Source organism: Macaca nemestrina, chromosome 5 (assembly GCF_043159975.1).
Source record: "Macaca nemestrina isolate mMacNem1 chromosome 5, mMacNem.hap1, whole genome shotgun sequence".
NCBI classification, from domain to species: Eukaryota; Metazoa; Chordata; class Mammalia; order Primates; family Cercopithecidae; genus Macaca; species Macaca nemestrina.
The window spans coordinates 107,500,827-107,516,016 of record NC_092129.1 but is presented as its reverse complement, the minus strand read 5'-3'; the positions used below and the strand labels follow the sequence as shown (position 1 = coordinate 107,516,016).

At 36.9% G+C, this 15,190-nt stretch overlaps 1 long non-coding RNA gene across 1 annotated transcript; it reads left to right on the top strand.

Annotated features, from left to right (window-relative positions):
• Positions 1-1,507: 1,507 nt before the first annotated feature.
• LOC105471380 (uncharacterized) lies at positions 1,508-8,623 on the top strand. The gene is made up of 2 exons (XR_011623606.1): positions 1,508-1,783; positions 7,601-8,623. It is a non-coding gene; the product is annotated as an uncharacterized lncRNA (long non-coding RNA).
• Positions 8,624-15,190: the final 6,567 nt, after the last annotated feature.

The following is a 15,190-nucleotide window of genomic DNA, read 5'->3' as shown; positions in this document are numbered from 1 at the left end:
GTCCATCAATGGTAGACTGGATAAGGAAAATGTACATATGCACAATGCAATGCTATGCAGTCACAAAAAAATAATGAGATCACGTCCTTTGCTTGAACACAGAAGGAGCTGGAGGCCATCATCCTTAGCTAACTAAAGTAGGAAAAGAAAACCAAATACCTCATGTTCTCACTTATAAGTGGGGGCTCTGATGAGAACACATGGACACATAGAGGGGAACAACAGACACTGGGTCCTACCTGAAGCTGGAGGGTGAGAAGAATTCAAGGATCTGGAAAAATAACTAATGGGTGATGAAATAATCTGTACAAGAAACCCCCATGACACAAGTTCATCTATATAACAAATCTGCACATGTACTCCTGAACTTGAAAAAAAACTGGTTAACATAAAGTTGTTCATAATATCATCTTTTTTTCTCTTTTATTGATATATACAAGTTCACATATCTATGGGGTACCTGTGTTTGTTACATGCATAGAATGTGTAACTGGGGTATCCATTGCCTTGAATGTTTATTTATTATTTTTATGTGTTGGGATATGATCTCAATTCCTCTTCTAATTACTTTGAAATATACATAAAATTGTTGCTAAATATAGTCACCCTAGTCTCCTATCAAACATTGGAACTTATGTCTGCTATCTACCTGTATGTTTGTACCCATAACTAACCCTTCTTCATGTCCACCTTCCACCTACTCAACCTTCCCAGTCTCTGATATCAATCACTCTGTTCCCTATGTCCATGAGATCAAGTTCATTAGCTCCCACATATGAGTGAGAACATGCACTATCTGTCTTTCAGTGTCAAGCTTATTTCATCCATGTTCTTTCAAATGACATGATTTAATTCTTCATTATGGGCAAATAGTATTCCATTGCCCATACTATATTTTATTTATATTTATATTCTATACTATATGTTCTTTATCCATTTGACCATTGATGGACACTTAGGTTAATTCCATATCTTTGCTATTGTAATTAGTGCTGGGATAAACATGATGGACACTTACGTTAATTCCTCATCTTTGCTATTGTAATTAGTGTTGTGATAACATGTGAGTGCAAGTATCCCTTTGATATACTGATTTCTTTTCCTTTGAATAGATACCCAGTAGCAGGATTGGTGGATCATATGGTAGTTCTTTAATTTTTTGAGAAATCTTCATACTCTTTTTTGTACCGGTTTTACTAATTTACATTCCCACCAACAATGTATAACAGTTTCCTTTTCTTGACATTCTTGTCAACATCTGTTGTTGTTGTTGTTATCCGATTAATACTAGCCATTCTAACTGGGATCAGATGATAACTCACTGTGATTTTGATTTGCATTGCCTCATAATCAGTGATATTGAGCATTTTTTCATTTGTATATCTTCTTTGTAGAAATGTCTATTCTTGTTTTTTGCCCATTTTTTAACATAATTGTTTGCAGGGGCCTTTGAAAACAGTACGCTGAGAATAGATAGGGCTCAAGGACAGTATCTCCAATTGAACTTTTAATGAACTCCCGTAGGTGCCAAGAAGGCGGGCAAATAAGGAAGAGCATAGAAACAAAGAACTGAGTAGAAGGTTACATCTGGGAAAAGAAAGTTTGTTTTGCATTGCATTCTTTCTGCTGACGTGGGATTTATGGAGTATAAATAAAGTGAGGCGGAGGCTCTGAGCGCGGCCGCCATGTTCTCTGTGTGTCTTTGTCTTTTGTGTGTTCTTTCATTCTCCACCACCCCCGGCACGGACCCCAACAAGTGGCGCAGCGAGCAGGGTCAGCACAGGTGAGTAGGGGAGAACAAGAAGGGGAACCCCCTAGGGGCGAGTAAGACCCAGATATTGTTAAGGGGAACCTTCTTAAGCTTTCATTATGGGGAATTCCATCTCTCTGGCCTCAGAATATTTATGGCTGTTTCAAGGACTATTGCTGTCTATAGGAGTAGAAGTGAAAGAAAAAGACTTTGAAGTGATTGTTTGCCCATGTTGAACAACATTGCTACTGGTTTCAGTATCAGACTAAAGTGCAGCTGAATCGCAGAGAATGGTTACAGGTAGTAAAAACTCTGCTTAGAGCTCTCTAGTTAGGGGATATTATGCCTCTAAAATTGTGGACCTTGTGTGACTCTATCACTCAGACATTAGAGTTAGTGAGATTGATTCAGAGTGTGGTAATGTAGCCACAGGAGGAAAGGTATCTGAGGATTTGGGAAAAAAATAAAATAAAATAAATCTAAAATGGAGCCCATTTGTGCCAGGATAACAGAGGATGGTGGGGGTAGCAAAAGGGGGAGAAGAAAAAAAGCCAGCTCTTCCTTTTTCTAAGGGAAATTCTGACATGCAGTGTATTATGGAAATGCTTCAACAAATATTACAGATACATTCTTCTAATTCACCTTTGTGAGCTTTCCCTGTTTCTTTTCCTTCTGCCCTGTTAAAAGAGGATTTTCCAGTGCCTCCAACCCCCCGGCTTCCTTATCTTTACCTTTGTTTGGCAAAGTTAAAGCCCTGTTCACATCAGACATACTTTAAATTTATACTAAACACCTGTTTAATATGTCAAAACCAGTGTATATGTATATCTTGTTGTTTGTTAAAATATTATGAGTATTTCAATAGTTAATAAATAAGCACATTAATATTAATTATTAATATAAATATAATATTAATAACCCCAGCTAGGAAATTGTTGTTATAGGGGTGCATAGGTTCCACCAATTTACACTCCAAACAGAAGTTGAGTATTCGAGCTGCTTAACACATTAACTACCTCTTGATATTTTCTGTGTTTTTAAATTTTAACCATTGTATTGTGTATGTAATGATTCTCAATTTGGTATTAATATACATATTTCCTAGTGAGTAATGATGTTAGACATATAGGTTTATTGTCATTTCCTTGTTCTGCTACTTTTGGCTGGGTTATTTGCCTTTTCTTATTAATATGTTGAGATTCTTTATATTTGGGGATATGAGTATTATTATATATTATATATACTTTTAATTTAAAAAAAAAATTTAAGGAGCTGGATCTGTTTCCAATTATTTGTGCTTCTTTTGGTCCTAATGCTCAGTTTTCAAATGGTGGCAATAATGTCCAATTTAGTGCCTTACAAATTAAATTTTTAAAAAGAAATGAAAGCTGCCATTTCTAACTATGGACCTCAATCTCCTTTTATCCTTGGTCTTCTTGATATTTTTCATCAGAAAATTTGATAATTCCTATAGACTGGAAGACTTTGGAGAAGGCTTTTCTTGATCATTCTCAGTGGTTACAATTGCACAGCTGGTAAATGAACAAGGCACATGTATAGGCTAGGAAAAATATTATGTGTGATCCCCCTGGACCCACTGAGGAACAACTCACAGGCATGGGCCAATATGCTACTCTTAATGCTCAGGCTGGTCTAGATGATGTTGCCCTTACTCAAATCAAGACTTTATTTTTAAGGGCCTGAAATAAGGTAGAGATAACAGGAAAATGTTCCCTTTCCTCTGTGAAGATTTTACAGGGCACAAATGAACTATATCCAGATTTCGTAGCCCATCTTCAGGATGCTGTCTTCAAAATTGTGGGTGCTAGCCTTGCTTCAAAAATTTTGTTACAAACATTGTCTTTTAAAAATGCTTATGCTGACTGTTAAAAATTGTTAAAATCGTTAAAGGCCAATGGGGCCAATTTAGATAAATATATTAAAATTTGTGTTAGTGTTGGAGGGGCTATTAATAATGCTCAATTATTTGCTGGAGCTTTGTCTAAAGCCTTAAAAGGAAATAACAAACAAGGTGTTTGCTTTCAGTGTGGTAAACCTAGACATTTCAAAAAAGAATGTCATAAAAATTGAACACTTTTATCCCTCAAGGCAGAAAGCTGCCTTCAGAGGTGTACAAATATTGTGGTAAAAGTCGACATTGGACAAATAAATGTCATTCCAAAACTGATAGAAGTGGAAATTTACTATCTCCTCTCCTGGGAAACGGGAGCCGGGGCCCACAGGCTTGGGGCCCCAACAATTACAATACAAGTCTACTACAATATTCAGTGAGCAATGGCCTACAACATTAAGGAATAAATTCAAGTCCTCCTTAAGGATCCCACACCTTACCCCAGTTTCTCAGCTTTATGCGGCAACTAAGCAGAGTGCCGCTGCTGACTTAGCTATTACTCAGCCTTATACTTTGTCTCCTAATAGAGGAGTATATAAATTAGCTATTAGAGTGTGTGGCCCTTTGCCAAAAGGACATATTACTAATAAAATTTTTATTTTGGTACAAGTTTCACAATTTATACGCCTAGAGGCAGGGGAACGTATTCTCAATAGAGAGGGTTTCGTAGCACAGAAAAAACTGTTTTTTGGGAAACTTTAGTTTCTAATCAAAAGCCCTTATGTTCATTGCACATTAATGGGATAGTTTTAAAAGAGTTAATTGATACGGGGGTAAATATGTCTATTATTTGTTTAAATTAGTGGCCTATACAATGGGAAAAAAAGACAAGTTTCAGTTATACTCACTGGCTTGGGTGCTGCTTCTGTGATTTATCAAGACGTAGAACCTTTAACCTGTGTTGGTCCTAAAGGTCAACAAGGTCAAGTGTTTTTTTTTATTTTTATATTGTTCCTATCGATATTAATTTTTGGGAACAAGATCTTTCACACAATTTGCTGCTTTTTTAAACATTCCTCATATTTCCACAGCTGCCAAAAATATGATGTTCAAAATGGGCTACAATCCTTTAAACTCATAGCCACCATAGGTGAAACAGTGACCATTATTTAAAGAAATACTTAGGACTCTAAAAGAGTAAGTCAAAAAACAAATGGCCGAGAGGAATATAAAGCCACGTATTTCTGCATGGAATTCCCGTCTTTGTCTTGTCTTAAAACTATAAATGTTTACATTAAACCTAGGGAAAGTTTACAGCCTGGTCTTCCTAATCCTGCCCTTATCCCACAAAGTTAAAACCAGAGAAAAGCAGCAAGATGCTTTTGTATCATTACAAACTCAGCTTTCTTTCTACTCACTTAATATTGCCACAGAAAAAAATTAACTGGATTTTCTTATTCAATATTTAGGTTATACCTTGGGGGCACAAAATATTCAACCCCAAAAAATTCAAATTTGATGTGATCATTTAAAAACATTAAATGATTTTCAAAAGCTTCTAGGAGACATTAATTGGATGCGTCCTGTTTTAGGAATACCAACATATCAGTTATAACATCTTTTTTCTATTCTAGAAGGAGACAGTCACTTGGACAACTCACGCCATTTAACTCCTTTGGCTTTACAGGAACTCCAGCTTGTTGAAGAGCAACTTCAAAAGGCCCTCCCTTTTGTGTATTTCATACTTTACCTTCTCCCACAGGAATGATTCATCAAACTAGTCGACCACTAAAATGGATCTTTTTGTCCAATAAAATATCTAAACGCTTGGCTACTTATATCGATCGTTTAGCTGAACTGATCATCAAAGGAGGGCATCACTGTCGACAACTTTGGGGAGGAAATCCTTCCTTAATTATCTCTCAATTCACTCATAGTCAGATCACTTATCTTCTTGCAACTTCTGATTCTTGGCAAGAAGCTTCATCAATCTTGAGTTACAGTTTATCCTTATCCCTCGGTGCAATAGGGAGAATTGTTTGCTATTCTCATGGTCTTACTTGATTTCCCTACTACTGGTTGTAACATTGTTAGTGATTCTCAATACGCCGTTTATGTTACTTCTTATATTTCTCAGGCCACTTTACCTCTTTGTGCTACTTCTTCTCTTCAGAAATTCTTTTCTTTGTTATCCTTTACTTTGAGCCAACGTCGAGCTCCTTTATTCATCACTCATCTTCGTTCTCATTCTCAACTTTCTGGACCATTAGTTCATGGTAATACTCAGATTGATTTGCTTTTAATCGGCCACCTACATGCTGCAGAACAAAAATATACTCTACATCACACTAATAGTTCTGGCCTTCAACGATGGTTTCATTTAACTCATAAACAAGCTCGTTCTCTTATTCGAGCTTGTCCTTCCTGTGCTCCTTTGAGCATTCCATCCTTCCATCCTGGGGTTAATCCACGAGATGTCCCTTCTTTTGGATGATTAAAATGTTCATCATACCATTGATACCTTTTCTCATTTCTGTTATTACTCATCTCTTAGTTTGTTTCGCCATCATGGGCATTCCTCTTATACTTAAAACTGATAATGTCCCTGCTTATGTCTCTCATAAATTACAAGTTTTCTTACAGCAATACAATATTCAACATATCACCGGTATCCCGGGCAACAGTCAAGGTCAAGCCATCATTGAGCACGCAAATTTAACTTTAAAAACTTAACTATTAAAACAAAACAAAAAGGGGAAAATGAGCCCCCCAGAAACCAGATTTTGAAACCAGATTTTGAAGGTTCTTTTTACCTTAATTTTTTTGAATCAATGGAGACAATTGCAAGATTCCGCTGCCGTAACCCATCTTTCCTCACCTCCCTCGGTGATAGTGCCCACTGACAGTTTAAAGGTTTGGTATCCTAATGAAGAAGGTAAGTATGTTCAAGGGCAAGTTCTAAAACAGGGACGGGGCTATGCTCTTGTCCCTACAGGGAGCGAACCTGAGTGGTTTCCTACAAGATGATTGAAACCCTGTTGAAAAGAAAACTGGATTCAGCATGCATTTCTTCCTTTGTTGGATGTGCCCCGGCAGGGGACTTATTTCTCTTAGTGAGGCTTTGTATGAATATTAGACTTATATTCCCTTTCCGCCCTTGTATCAGGGAGTCGCCTGGGGGGAGGCGGAAATTAAGGTTTTCACCAATGACACTACTTGGATGCCATCCCCCTATATAGACAAGGACAATATAGAACGGGAAACGGGAATTATAAACAACACATATCAATTTGGAGTGGAAGGAGTTCCAATATGTATGGGAAATAGTTCTCATTGTCTCCGAAGATCGCATGAAGCCTGGGCTGTTCGTTATAATCATAGTCATGTGGCTGCTAATACTGTTATTATTGTAACTAGAAGTTTTTAATATAATCATACTGTATATAGTAATGAAACTATTCCTAGTTCTTTACTCTTTTGTCCTATTCTAGAGGTTTCTCCTAATATTGAGGTGCTGGAGTGACAACAATGTCGGGGAACTAAACCCCGGATCTTATTAGAATACAATGGGATGCAAATAACTGATTGAAGTGTGCACGGTGATTTTTAAACAAAATTTAGTCACATACCTTTGAAATGACACTGGGTAAATAAAAGTATTGCTGCTAACAGTAATGAAACCTTGGTACGGCATGAAGGAGGCCTGAAGTAGAGAGTTATTTTTGGAAGTTGTTAGCTGCAGGCGATGCCATTAGCACTTTTGTGGGGAATATGCCCCTTAATCTTTCTAACCCGAATAACTCCTTTCATATTCAGTTATATCGAAATACCTCCTGATATATTATTGCTTGTGTCCGTAAGCCCTACCTATTATTAGCAGGGAATTTGACATGGGATAATGATACGGGGATTGTTAATTGTACAGATACGTGTACATTTTTGTCTTGCCTCAATCATTCCTGGTGGCACAACTTTACTGAAGATATTTATATCCTCAGGGCTCGTAAGGAAATTTGGCTACCTGTTAACCTTACGCGACCGTGGGGGGCATCACCTCTTGAGACTTATATTTGGACTTCTATCCAGCGAACCCTCCGTGCCCTTGGACTTATAATTGCCTCGGTGATGAGCCTTGTCGCCATCGTCTCCACTGCGGCCATAGCAGGGCTCGCTCTTCATCAAAGCATACAAAATGCTGAATATGTGCAGCAATGGCACGAGCAATCTCACCGGTTATGGCTTCAACAATGAAACATTGATTCTCAACTTGCTGAAAGATTGGACAACATGGAACAAGCCTTGACATGGCTTGGAGATCAGCTCACTGTCCTCAGTACTCGGATAACATTACAATGTGATTGGAACTCCACTCAATTTTGTGTAACGCCTGTGCTTTTTAACATCTCTCAAAATTAGACCGTAATCCAAAAATTATTAATAGGCCATAAAAATATTAGTTTGAACATCCAAGAGCTCACTCAGAACATTTCCGAAGCATTTCGACAACAATTACATGTGTTGTCCAGAACTGTAACCCTTCAGGAGCTGGGTCAGCGCCTTGCTGCCTTTAACCCATGGACCCAGATGAAGACATGGATTTCTACAATCTCTGGAAGTATATTGCTTTGGGCACTTGGATTGGGTCTACTTCTTTTGGTGATTCGATGCTCCCTCCGTCGCCTCCAAAAACAAAAGAAAACACAAGAACAAATATGGGCTACCGTTTTAGGATTGAGGCAAAACAAAAAAAAAGGGGGAAAAATGCAGGGGCCTTTGAAAACAGTATGCTGAGAATAGATAGGGCTCAAGGACAGTATCTCCAGTTGAACTTTTAATGAACTCCCGTAGGTGCCAAGAAGGCGGGCAAATAAGGAAGAGCATAGAAACAAAGAACTGAGTAGAAGGTTACATCTGGGAAAAGAAAGTTTGTTTTGCATTGCATTCTTTCTGCTGACGTGGGGTTTATGGAGTATAAATAAAGTGAGGCGGAGGCTCTGAGCGCGGCCGCCATGTTCTCTGTGTGTCTTTGTCTTTTGTGTGTTCTTTCATTCTCCACCACCCCTGGCACGGACCCCAACAATTGTTATTGTTGGGTAGTTTGAATTCCTTGGATATTGTGGATATTAATCCCCTGTTGGATGAGTAGTTTTCAAATATTTTACCCCATTCAAGAGATTGTCTCTTCACTCTGTTATTTGTTTTGCTATGCAGAAGCTGTTTAGTTTAATACAGTCCCATTTGTCTATTTTTTTGTTGTTGTTGTTATCCGTGCTTTTGAGGTCTTAGCCATAAAATTTTTCCCTAGACCAATGCCCCAGAGTTTTCCTGTTTACTTCTACCAGTTTTATAGTTTGGGGTCTTATGTTTAATCCCTCTTGAGTTGATTTTTGTATATGGTGAAAGATAGAGCTCCAGTCTCATTCTTCTGAATATGGTTATCCAGTTTTCCCAGCATCATTTATTGAAAAGGAAATGTACATATGTGGTGACTTTGTTGAAGATCAGGTGTCTGTAAATATGTGGATTTATTTCTGGATTTTTTATTCTGTTCCATTGCTCTACATGCCTATTTTTACACCAATACCATACTGTTTTCATTACTATAGGCCATGTAATATGTTTTGAATTCAAGTAGTGTGATGACTCCAGCTTTGTTATTTTTGCTCAGAATTTCTTTAGCTATTTGGGCTTTTTTTTTTTTTTTGGATCTATATGAGTCTTATAATTTTTTTTATATTTCTGTGAAGAATGGCATTGGGTATTTTGATAGGGATTGCATTGAATCAATAGATTGCTTTAGGCAGTATAGTCATTTTAATGACATTAATTCTTCTGATCCATAAGCATGGGATGTCTATTTGTTTGTGTCCTCTTAAATTTCTTTTACCAGTTGTTTGAAATTTTCCTTGTAGAGATCATTCACTTTCATGGCTAAATTTCTTGGCTAAATCTCTTCCTAGTTATTTTTTGAAGCTATTATAAATGAGATTGCCTTCTTGATTTCTCTTTTGGCTATTAGAAATGCTACTAATTTTGTATGCTAATTTTTTATCCTGCAACTTCACTGAATTTGTTGTTCAGTTCTAAGAGTTTTGTGCTAACAACTTTTAGTTTTATAAAGATAAGATCATGTCTATGCAGCCATAAAAAAGGATGAGTTTGTGTCCTTTGTAGGGACATGGATGCAGCTGGAAACCATCATTCTTAGCAAACTATCACAAGAACAGAAAACCAAACACCGCATGTTCTCACTCATAGGTGGGAACTGAACAATGAGATCACTTGGACTCAGGAAGGGGAACATCACACACCGGGGCCTATCATGGGGAGGGGGGAGAGGGGAGGGATTGCATTGGGAGTTATACCTGATGTAAATGACGAGTTGATGGGTGCAGCACACCAACATGGCACAAGTATACATATGTAACAAACCTGCACGTTATGCACATGTACCCTACAACTTAAAGTATAATAATAATAAATAAATTAAAAAAAAAAAGATAAGATCATGTCATCTGCAAAGAGGGACAATTTCACTTCCTCTTTTCCAATTTGGATGCCTTTTATTTCTTTGTCTATAGTGTGTGCATCAGTAGATTTTTCATTTGAAATCTTTCTGATTTATTGATGTAGGTGTTACTGCTGTGAACGTCTCTCTTATAACTGCTTTTGCTGTGTAAAATAGGTTTTGGTATGTTGTGTTTTTATTTTCACTTGTTTCAAGAAATGTTTCAATTTCCATCTTAATTTCTTTATTGACTCAATGGTCATTCTGGAGCATGTTTAATTTCCTTGTATTTTTATAGTGTCCACGATTCCTCTTGGTATTGACTTCTAGTTTTATTCAGCTGTGGTTTGAAAAGATAACTTGAGACAATTTCAAATTTTTAAAAATTAGCTGGGAGTTGTTTTGTGGCCTAACATATGGTCAACCCTGGGGAATGTTCCATGTGCTGATGAGAAGAATGCATATGCTAGAGTTATCAGATAAAACCTTCTATAAATGTTTACTAGGTTCATTTGATCTAAAGTCCAGTTTAAGTCCAATGTGTCTTTCTTGATTTTCTGTCTAGATTATCTATCTAATGCTCAGAGTGGGTGTTGAAGTGCCCTTTTGTTACTGTAGTGGAGTCTTTGTTTAGATTCAGTAATATTTGCTTATGAATCTGAGTGCTCCAGTGTTGGGTGCATACATATTTAGAATTGTTACATCCTCTTGCTGGATTGATTCCATTATCATTATATAATGATCTTATTTGCCCTATTTTATTGTTTTTATTTTAAAGTCTGTTTTATCTTATTAAGATAAGATAGTCACCACTGCTTGCTTTTGGTTTCCATTTGTGTGGGAAATTTTTTCATCCCTTTATTTTCAAGCTATATGTGTTTTTATAGGTTAAGTGCATATGTTGTAGGCAATATATAATTGGGTCATGTTCTTTTTTAAATTCATTCAGCCAATTTATATTATTTAAGTGGAGAATTTAATCCATTTACAATGAAAGTTATTGATATGTGAGGTTTTGTTCCTGTCACATTAATTATTTCTTCTTGTTTTGTATATTCTTTGTTCCTTTCTTTTTATCTTATTGACTGTCCTTGAGGCTTACTGCTATTCTGTAGCGGTATCATTTGAGACTTTTTTCTTCATCATTTGTATACTTGATTTATGAGTGTGTTTTCTATTTGTGTGTGTGTTAATGATGATAATTGTCATTCTTTCAAGTTTATCATCCCTTGAGCATTTCTTACAAGGCCAGTCTAGTGGTGATAAATTCCCTCTGCATTTGCTTATCTGAGAAACACTTTATCACTCCGTCATTGCTGAAGAATAGTTTTGCTGGACATAGTATCCTTTGCTGGAAGGTTTTTTCTTTTGTCACTTAATACATCATACCATTCTCTCTTGGCTGGTAAGGGTTCTGCTGAGAAGTCTGCCATTAGTCTAATAGAGGCTCCTTTATATGTGACTAAACTCCATTCTCTTGCTCTCTTTAGAATTTTTCTTTTTGTCATTGACTTTAAACAGTTTCATTATAATGTCCCATGAAGAAGAACTTTTTGCATTGTATCTGTTTGTGGATTACTGGGTCTCCTGTATCTGGACGTCTAAATATCCCACTAGACTTGGGTAGTTTTCACGTTACTTTGTTAAGTGAGTTTTTGAACACCTTTTCTCTCTCTTTGGCTTTGGGATACTGATACTTGTATATTTGGTCACTTTATGGTATCCCATATATCACGAAGGTTTTTTTTTTCTCTTTATTTTTTCTGCATGGGTTATTTCAAAAGGCATGTCTTTTATTTTTTTTTTAATTTCTGTATTTTTTTACTTTATAGAAATCTTTTTCAAACAAATAAATATATGAAAAAGGAAGTTTTTAGTTTCTATTTCAAAATGTCACTCAACTCCTTGAAATTTTTTTGTTGTTGTTCTCTTACCCTTTATTTTATTTTATTTTATTTTATTCTTTATTTTTATTTATTTTTTTATTTATTTATTTTTAATTATTACTATACTAGGGTACATGTGCATAATGTGCAGGTTTGTTACATATGTATACTTGTCCCATGTTGCTGTGCTGCACCCATCAACTCGTCAGCACCCATCAACTCGTCATTTACATCAGGTATAACTCCCAATGCAATCCCTCCCCCCTCCCCCCTCCCCCTCCCCCCCTCCCCATGATAGGCCCTGGTGTGTGATGTTCCCCTTCCTGAGTCCAAGTGATCTCATTGTTCAGTTCCCACCTATGAGTGAGAACATGCGGTGTTTGGTTTTCTGTTCTTGTGATAGTTTGCTAAGAATGATGGTTTCCAGCTGCATCCATGTCCCTACAAAGGACACAAACTCATCCTTTTTTATGGCTGCATAGTATTCCATGGTGTATATGTGCCACATTTTCTTAATCCAGTCTGTCACTGATGGACATTTGGGTTGATTCCAAGTCTTTGCTATTGTGAATAGTGCCGCAATAAACATACGTGTGCATGTGTCTTTATAGCAGCATGATTTATAATCCTTTGGGTATATACCCAGTAATGGGATGGCTGGGTCATATGGTACAACTAGTTCTAGATCCTTGAGGAATCGCCATACTGTTTTCCATAATGGTTCAACTAGTTTACAATCCCACCAACAGTGTAAAATTGTTCCTATTTCTCCACATCCTCTCCAGCACCTGTTGTTTCCTGACTTTTTAATGATTGCCATTCTAACTGGTGTGAGATGGTATCTCATTGTGGTTTTGATTTGCATTTCTCTGATGGCCAGTGATGATGAGCATTTTTTCATGTGTCTGTTGGCTGTATGAATGTCTTCTTTTGAGAAATATCTGTTCATATCCTTTGCCCACTTTTTGATGGGGTTGTTTGTTTTTTTCTCATAAATTTGTTTGAGTTCTTTGTAGGTTCTGGATATTAGCCCTTTGTCAGATGAGTAGATTGCAAAAATTTTCTCCCATTCTGTAGGTTGCCTGTTCACTCTGATGGTAGTTTCTTTTGCTGTGCAGAAGCTCTTTAGTTTAATGAGATCCCATTTGTCAATTTTGGCTTTTGCTGCCGTTGCTTTTGGTGTTTTAGATATGAAGTCTTTGCCCATACCTATGTCCTGAATGGCACTACCTAGGTTTTCCTCTAGGGTTTTTATGGTATTAGGTCTAACATTTAAGTCTCTAATCCATCTTGAATTAATTTTCGTATAAGGAGTAAGGAAAGGATCCAGTTTCAGCTTTCTACTTATGGCTAGCCAATTTTCCCAGCACCATTTATTAAATAGGGAATCCTTTCCCCATTTCTTGTTTCTCTCAGGTTTGTCAAAGAACAGATGGCTGTAGATGTGTGGTATTATTTCTGAGGACTCTGTTCTGTTCCATTGGTCTATATCTCTGTTTTGGTACCAGTACCATGCTGTTTTGGTTACTGTAGCCTTGTAGTATATTTTGAAGTCAGGTAGCGTGATGCCTCCAGCTTTGTTCTTTTGACTTAGGATTGTCTTGGAGATGCGGGCTCTTTTTTGGTTCCATATGAACTTTAAAGCAGTTTTTTCCAATTCTGTGAAGAAACTCATTGGTAGCTTGATGGGGATGGCTTTGAATCTATAAATAACCTTGGGCAGTATGGCCATTTTCACGATATTGATTCTTCCCATCCATGAGCATGGTATGTTCTTCCATTTGTTTGTGTCCTCTTTTATTTCACTGAGCAGTGATTTGTAGTTCTCCTTGAAGAGGTCCTTTACATCCCTTGTAAGTTGGATTCCTAGGTATTTTATTCTCTTTGAAGCAATTGTGAATGGAAGTTCATTCATGATTTGGCTCTCTGTTTGTCTTTACTGGTGTATAAGAATGCTTGTGATTTTTGCACATTAATTTTGTATCCTGAGACTTTGCTGAAGTTGCTTATCAGCTTAAGGAGATTTTGGGCTGAGACAATGGGGTTTTCTAAATATACAATCATGTCATCTGCAAACAGGGACAATTTGACTTATTCTTTTCCTAACTGAATACCCTTGATTTCTTTCTCTTGCCTGATTGCCCTAGCCAGAACTTCCAACACTATGTTGAATAGGAGTGGTGAGAGAGGGCATCCCTGTCTTGTGCCAGTTTTCAAAGGGAATTTTTCCAGTTTTTGCCCATTCAGTATGATATTGGCTGTGGGTTTGTCATAAATAGCTGTTATTATTCAATACCGAATTTATTGAGCATTTTTAGCATGAAGGGCTGTTGAATTTTGTCAAAAGCCTTTTCTGCATCTATTGAGATAATCATGTGGTTCTTGTCTTTGGTTCTGTTTATATGCTGGATTATGTTTATTGATTTGCGAATGTTGAACCAGCCTTGCATCCCTGGGATGAAGCCCACTTGGTCATGGTGGATAAGCTTTTTGATGTGCTGCTGAATCCGGTTTGCCAGTATTTTATTGAGGATTTTTGCATCGATGTTCATCAGGGATATTGGTCTAAAATTCTCTTTTTTTGTTGTGTCGCTGCCAGGCTTTGGTATCAGGCAAAAGGCATGTCTTAAAGTTCAGAGATTATTTCTTCTGCTTTATTGAGTTTATTATTGAAGGTTTCAAGTATTCAAGGAGTTCCTCACTTCCAGGATTTCTGTTTTGCTTCTTTTACGTGATACCTATTACTTTAGTAAATTTCTATTCATATTCTAAATTGTTTTTTTTTTTTTTTTTTTTTTTGGAATTATCTCGAACTTCACTCAGCTTCTTAGTATCATAAATTTAAATTCTTTTTCCAAGATTTTGTCAATTTCTTTTTGATTGGAATCTGTTGCTGGAGAATTTCTGTGTTCCTTTGAAGGTGTCATATTTCCTTCCTTTTTCATGTTTCCTTGTCCTTCAGTTAATATCTGTGTGTCTAGTGTAATAGTAACTTCTTGCAATTTTTAAAATTTGTTTTCATGGGGAGGACTTTCCCCTGGAGATGTATTAATGGTGTTGGTTGTATAGGACCCTTAGCTTTGATTCTAGGTGCATGCAGCAATGTAGCCTCTGTATGATTTATTTGGCTGTAAACAGTATGAGTAATATCTGTGGTTTCCTCAGTGGTTTAGGCTCTAGTTATTAGTGGAGGC